Source organism: Ranitomeya imitator, chromosome 2, assembly GCF_032444005.1.
Source record: "Ranitomeya imitator isolate aRanImi1 chromosome 2, aRanImi1.pri, whole genome shotgun sequence".
Taxonomy (NCBI): domain Eukaryota; kingdom Metazoa; phylum Chordata; class Amphibia; order Anura; family Dendrobatidae; genus Ranitomeya; species Ranitomeya imitator.
This window is the reverse complement of record NC_091283.1, coordinates 538264191-538272279: the sequence shown is the minus strand read 5'-3', so window position 1 is coordinate 538272279 and position 8089 is coordinate 538264191.

Below are 8089 nucleotides of genomic sequence, written 5' to 3'. Positions count from 1 at the left end.
GTGAGCGCCGGCTGGCCGTAAAGCACAGCGGTGACGTCACCGCTCTGCTTTACGGCTGGCGCTTACACAGTGCTGGGAAGCAGAACGCCGGGGGACGTGACAGACACCGGAATGTAAGTATGTAGTGTTTGGTTTTTTTTTTACATTTACACTGGTAACCAGGGTAAACATCGGGTTACTAAGCGCGGCCCTGTGCTTAGTAACCCGATGTTTACCCTGGTTACCCGGGGACCTCGGAATCGTTGGTCGCTGGAGAGCTGTCTGTGTGACAGCTCTCCAACGACCACACAGCAACGCTGCAGCGATCGGCATCGTTGTCTAGATCGCTGCAGCATCGCTAAATGTGACGGTACCTTAACATTTACCTTTAGCAATCTACTGTCTGGCCTTAGGAACTGCCAGCTATCAGCCATAGAGTTGGCTACCGCTGCAGTCATCCATGATTCAGTATAGTGAGAGATGGCTGTAAGCGTGCCTGTCCCCACTGTGACTGACAGCTCACTCAGCAGTGCATCAATATAGAGCAAGCTGTGAGTCTGCATTTGGGTGTTCATTCGCTGCACACAGTATAGTGAGTGGTAGCTGTAATTGCTCCGTGCATGGCTGTATGACTGAAAGCAGTCAAAATTTTGCTATCTCCATTGCAAATTAGGTTTATTTGTAGATCTTGCTAATGGTTGACTTTTGCAGTAAACCAATGAAAGAACAATTTACACACAAAATGCGCTTCTAAGGATTCTTAGCCTGTTTCTCAAGTGCACTGGCATGCCTAGTTCCCAAATATTCTTATGTTTGCATACTGCTACCACCTTCAAATCCCATCAAAGATTTACTATGGGATTCAAGTCAGACAATTGTGACAGCCTCTCCAGAATCTTCCAGTATTTTCTTTTTTCAAATCTTGATGTGCTTTTTGGAAGGTCCAAAGAGGCTCAAGCTTCAGCTACCCCATGGGATGACATTTTTCTCTTAGGATTCATTTTGCCTTCTACATTCTGCAGTTTTCCAGTTCAAGAGGAAGCAAAGAAGCCACAGATTATCTCAAATCAACTGCCATGATTAACTTTAGTCATCCCCAAACTACCGCCATGCTTCCCTGTAAGCAGGGTGTTCCTGATCCATAAGCCTAAAGAGATCCAATTGTGTTCTCTTCTGTTCATTCTACAGAACAGAATCCCAAAACTTCTGTAGCTTTTTAAAATATGATTTTGCGTGTTTTTGTGCTTTTGACTTAGTAGAGGTGTACATCTTGGATAATGGGCATGTAGACCTTCAGCATTTAGTATGCTTTTAGGCCACATTTACACATTTAGTATTTAACATTAGTATTTGCAGCCAAAACCAAGAGTAGGTGAAAAATGCAGAAGAGGTGAACGTGTTTCTATTATACTTTTCCTCTGATTATTCTGCCCTGCATTTACAAATACTCATGTAAACTACTGAACATTTGAACATGGTCTTTCTGTACAATCTAAAACCTCAGTGCCTGCTACAACCAAACCTTTCTGCAGGTCCTTTTTTACTATCGCTGCCTGCCTCCTCAGGAATCTGAAAGCTACCTCTTTCTGCCATGTCCAGATTGTGTGCACTGTCACAAGATCACCTGGGGACATGGTGGTCAGAGCGCAGACAGTATGGGAGGGAAGCATGTATGATATTTTTTTTTTTTTACGCTCCTCAACATTGAAATTGCAACACTAAGAATGAAAAGTGGTGAAGTTCTGGAAATCACAGGAGTGATAGACATGTTCATGGTATGCAAATGATGAAAAAGTTATTAATGCTTGTCTGATGAATGTTCTGCCTAGCTGAATGCATTTAGGCACACAAATCATAAAGATCTGCTTCTGGCAGCTCCCTTTTTCAATTGTTGACCAATGACAACCCAGAACCTGGAAGTGTCTGGTGGGAAACAAGTCCATAGATGCTGCAGGCCTAAACATGGTAACATTTTCATGTTGAAAAACCACTTCTGGGCAATTCTGGAGGAACCAGTGGTTCCATGTCCAAATCAAAAGGAGTAGGACCAATGTTGCATGCCTTTGTGAAGACTTCTTCATGGCCATGTGTATTAGTCAGATTTGAAGAATGGTTCATTCTGTAGATTTCGCAAGCCAAGTCTAAGGTGTCAGGATCTTCACAATCCATCAGGAGACATTTGCCTGACATTGTGCTCCAAGCCAGACGGTCAGCTACAGGTGTTACATTAACCTTATGCCGATGTTCTCCAAGGCTATCATGGTGCACAGCAAGATGGCAATGGAAGCTGGAATGGAGGTCTAGTCTCTTCAGCCATGAGTCCTGCACATTTATTTTATTTATTTTACTCGCTTGTATAGCACCATTAATATCCACAGCGCTTTACACACATTATCATCACTTTCCCCATTGGGGCTCACAATCTAGATTCCCTATCAGTATGTCTTTGTAGTGGGGGAAACTGGAGACCCCCAGAGGAAACCCACGCAAACACAAGGAGAACATTAAAACTCATTGCAGATGTTGTCCTTGGTCCAGTATAATGGACATATACCAATGTTTCTTTTTTTCTTATCCAATCCTGGTTTTGACAAATATGAAAGAAGAAAGGTCCTCCAGACAAGAATTCTATTCTTGTCTGGAGGACCTTTGTTCTTTCATATTTATCTAAATCACGGTCCTCCGTGTTTAATTATTGGGGCATCTTTTTCATGGTTCCATTCCTGGTTTTATCTACAATACTTGCAGCAAAAACCTGCAGAAATCCTGACTGTGGCCTCAGCCTTAGTGATTCTATTAAGAGGGATGAATAAAGGAGACTGCAGTACTCCGTAAAAGTGGCATTTAGTGATAATTTTGTAAAATCCACTTGTTATGTTAAGGCCCCTTCACATTAAGCAACGCTGCAGCGATACCGACAACGATCCGGATCACTGCAGCGTCGCTGTTTGGTCGCTGGAGAGCTGTCACACAGACCGCTCTCCAGCGACCAACGATGCCGGTAACCAGGGTAAACATAGGGTAACTAAGCACAGGGCCGCGCTTAGTAACCCGATGTTTACCCTGGTTACCAGCGTAAAAGTAAAAAAAAAAAAACACTACATACTTACCTACCGCTGTCTGTCCCCGGCGCTCTGCTTCTCTGCTCTCCTCCTGTACTGGCTGTGAGCACAGCGGCCGGAAAGCAGAGCGGTGACGTCACTGCTCTGCTTTCCGGCTGACCGACGCTCACAGCCAGTACAGGAGGAGTGCAGAGCACAGCGCCGGGGACAGACAGCGGTAGGTAAGTATGTAGTGTTTTTTTTTTTTTTACTTTTACGCTGGTAACCAGGGTAAACATCGGGTTACTAAGCGCGGCCCTGCGCTTAGTAGCCCGATGTTTACCCTGGTTACCAGTGAAGACATCGCTGGATCGGTGTCACACACGCCGATCCAGCGATGTCCACGGGAGATCCAGCGACGAAATAAAGTTCTGGACTTTGTTCAGCGACCAACGATCTCCCAGCAGGGGCCTGATCGTTGGTCGCTGTCACACATAACGATTTCCTTAACGATATCGTTGCTACGTCACAAAAAGCAACGATATCGTTAACGATATCGTTATGTGTGAAGGTACCTTTAGTTGTGTTGAGCTATTTAAAATGTTCTTGTTCATTGCAAGCAGAAAGGTTTTCTGAAGGATGGCAATGGGGCATAGAGTTTGAGGGGAACTGCTGTCTACCACCACTTGGAGACATGTAGTCATTAAATTGTTTAGTAGATCCTTCCTATTGTAAATACGTATTGATTGTAACAATCTGTAGCTAAATTGATACTGAAAAGTGTGAAACATAATACTGTGGGATGTAGAATAAAATGTGGGGTGAGGAGGTTAGAAGTATTTTACACCGCAAACAATACAGCTTAGCAGTTACTGCAGTATCACTGATGGCCAGTAGATGTCACTGTGATACCCCCATTTCTCCATAGAGCACTTTATGGCACAGTTATAAAGCATGTTTGTAATAAAAAGAATGGACACAGAAACTGATGTGTGGACTTTTTTTTGCCCTTTGTCTTTCTTTTCAAATCCAATGCTCCATAGGTAGCAAACAGTTGTTCCCCATGGGTCAATACAAAGTAGTGCTATGAATTAATTTTTTTTTATTGTTATTTCATCGTATACAGTTATTAGTATATGCAAAATCTTTTCACAAATAGAGCAGGGAAGTCTATCGCAATTTAAATGGTGTTTGTCATTTCAGCAACTGTTACATAAATCAATAGTGCAAATAAATATTAGACACTTTATTATTTATCCTATAGAAATATGATTTTCTCCACCTATGATCCACTTTTTGAACACTCGCCTCCTGCTTTAATCATTAACTGAAAAAACGCTCAAATCATTCTTAGTCTAAACAAAATAACAACTGATTACTGAAGTCTGAGGATGAATAGCTGAGTGAAAAAGGTAGAGAGAGATACACAGACTACCACTGCTGTTTCTACTAAGTGTTTTATCTCACTCTAGAGATGGATTCACAGCCACACTGTTCAGTACATCTGTAAAATGTCCTCCTACAATCAATGTGCTACACAAAGGCTTGAGAGCAGGAATCCCACTGTTTCTGTGTGTGTAATGTCTCTACCCACTAGATCAGAGACGGCTGATAGAATTACAGAGCCTGAAGAAGGAAAGTGCCTGTGGCCCTGTGTTCACTCTAACCTGCGGCTTAGTGAGTCCACCTCACCAGGAGAGCCTAACAGCATAATTGTGAATGCACTCTGGAGTATATTAAGATGGGAGTAGCATGATGTAGGGGCATAGACCCCGATTCCAGCAGTGTCTTACTGGGCTGCTTGTAGTAGTTTAATACAAGTGTATTGTTTGAGATTATCACTAGAGGACAAGTTATCTTGCACCATGTAGTCCTGCTGCTCTCTATTACTGCACCCTCAGTACTGATTAGAAGTAGGGATGGACAGACCGCTGGAAGTTTGGGTTCTGGTACCTGACCCGAACTTTTTAAAAAGTTTGGTTCAGGTACCAGAACAGTACCTAAACTTCCACCAGAACCAGAACCCCATTGAAAATAATGTCTCTCGCTCTCTTTTTTTTTTTTTCTCTTTCTGTCTCTTTTTCTCTTTCTACGGACTTACCTTGAACACTGCATCGGATTTCAGCGGAAAGTCTGTGTCCAGCGTTCAGGACCGAACACTGACTGTCCGGTATGAACGCCGAACATTTCTGTCTGGGTTCCCCCATCTTTAATTAGCAGATTTCTGCCTATCCACAATGCACACAGTGAGATGCCAATCAATCATGTAGGTGGGTTATACAGAGTGCAGCATTCAGAGAACTGCTAGATCTTCAACAAATAAAACGGTGATTTTATCAAAACTGCAGCAAGCAGCCCAGTAAGTGACACATTGCTGGAATCAGTACCTCTGTCCCTACATCATGCTGTGCTCAGATTACATAGAAAAAAACCTGGTGACAGATTCCCTTTAAGTAATGCAATGAAGTTTCAGGGATACTCATCTTTTCATATATTTCCAATGTAAAACTGTGTTAAAAAGTGGTGGACATTCAGTTTAATAAAAGGATTGTGCAAAATAATAATAAGGAACAAATTGGTGTAGTGATTTGCCTGTTTAATGACCTCTTTAGTTTCTCCTTGAATCGTATTTTTGTAGGAACTTGTTATCTTATTGATCACAATATTCAAAAATGACAATTGTGATTTTTTTTTTTGATTATCATTCCTCCCAAAAAAAATACATTAAAAACTGATAAAAAATCATATCCACCCCAAATTGGTATATATTTAAAACCAGCAACTCGCTATGCAAAACAAAGAGCTCACACTCTGCCTCATTATTAAAATTTTTTAAATATTACAGGTCTCGGAAACTATGTGAGTTTGGTGTTATTGTTATTATACTGACCTGGAAAATGAAACATTTGAGTCATTTTCCATATAGAACGAACGCCGTGAAAGCAATTTCCAAAATAGAAAGGTGGAATTGCATATTTTTCACTATTTCACCGTACTTTCCCAGTACATTATGCGTTAAAACGAATGGTGTCGTTCAAGACAATTTTTTTTTCCAAACATCAAGCCTTTATGTCAGCAAAAAATCAAATGTTATGGCTCTTTAAAGAAGGTGAAGAAAAAAATGTGCTAAAATGAAAAATAGAGTGGTCCTTAAGGGGTTAAGCTCATGCCAAAGAACGACCACTTAAGGCCTCTTTCACACGTCCAGATAATTCCAGTACCGGAGAAATCAGTACCGGAGTTATCCGTGTCCGTGTGCTCACGTGGCACATCAGTGTGGCACACGTGCGACAGCCGTGTGCCGACTGAGGACCACACGGACTGTGCAGGAGACAGCGCTACAGTTAAGCGCTGTCCCCTGCGTGTGGTGCTGCGCATATTCATCACTGTAATGAGCGGTATCATGTGACCGCTCGCACAGGACCTGCTGCCGACGCTGAGAGCATACATCGCCTGAGCTGGGTGAGTATTTCTCGGCAAGCGGGCAGGCGCACAGGGGATGGGAGGCGGTAGGGGAACCACAAACTTTATTTTTAACACCAGAGACACTGACCTGTGAAAGAGGCCTAAAGGAGCAAATGGAAGCTTTTACCAGGTCATTGAAAAAACTAAAAAATCGAGAAAATCTAGAACATTTGTAAGTGCACAAAGCTCACAGCCACGCTATATTGTAGAGGGCTTGTTTGAGGGATGAGTTGTATTTTTCGGTGGCTCCATTTGAGGTGCATATGACTTACAGAAGTTATAGAAAGCAACGTATTTGGCATTGTACACATATAAATTATGCACTTGTTTATTTCATGGGTTGGTACCATTAGCAATACCAATTAAGCCTTTTTTTTATGTTTTGCCACTTTTGTACAATAGTATACAAAAAATAGTTATTGTGTCAATTGCAGGGATACTAAATATGCTTTTTTTTGTACTTCAGTCTTGATGCAGACTCCATTGGAGGAAGAGACTAAGGCCGGGGTCACACTTGCGAGTGTAATGTGAGAAACTCGCCTCAATACCCTGCACTGCCGCCGGCACTTGGGACCGGAGTGTGCAGCGGCGTGTATTTCTATGTAGCTGAACGCTCCGGTCCCGAGTGACGGCGGCAGTGTCGGGTATTGATGCGAGAGACTCGTGTGAGGTTCTCGCAATGCACTCGCAAGTCTGACACCGGCCTAAGGCTGGAGTCACACAAACAAATTTTCTCTCATTCTAAGGAATCGGGTCAATTATACAAATGATGCTCTAATCAGAGTGTGATCCGATTCTCTCGGATGAGGAGAAGATGGAGAAAAAAAATGTCTCCAAGTACATCATTTCGTCAGTTCATGGAAATCGAACATCCAATTGCAGTCCGATGTTTTCCACGAACTCATTGACGTTCATCGCCAAGTGTGATTCGAATATCGGATCAAACTCAGTCATGCTGTGATTTTTTTTCCTCAGACAGACCCTGTTCAAGGAAGACATTGGACATAGAGTAACATGGGGACAAGAGCGATCTGTTAAAACAATTGATAGCACTCGTTGGATTATGGTCGTCTGCATGAGTGTAAAGTACATTTCTGCTATAATTCATGCTACTTTTATGGCGTAAAGTTTAATGAAATTGCTGGGCCGTGCTAGGCTACGCCTCCCTCTGATTAGCTGTTGGAACTTTTAAAAAAAAAAAAACATTTGCAACAGTTTTATCAATGATGAACCATTAAATTGAAAGGTTCAGAGGTTCCAGAGTGGACTAATGCAACATGTAATTGCACTTTCAGGCCGAGGCAACTTTAGCCGCTACACACGTTGCTTGGCCAAAGAGCACATCTATGCGATTTTCTATAAAGTGAATGTACAAGATGCCTCAGCACCCATGACCCATGTCACAGCCCCTTGCAGGTCGCTTCATGACCACGCTCTTTTTCCATATGATCTTCACCCTCTCATGGTGTGATGTGACCTAAGTCGTGTGTATTCCTCTATGTAAACTTTCTTTGACGTTTTGCTAGTGTCAGCACCATGAAAGTTCTAAGCTCCTAGGTTCCCCTTTGTGGTTGCTGCCAAAAACAGTACTTTATCATTTACCT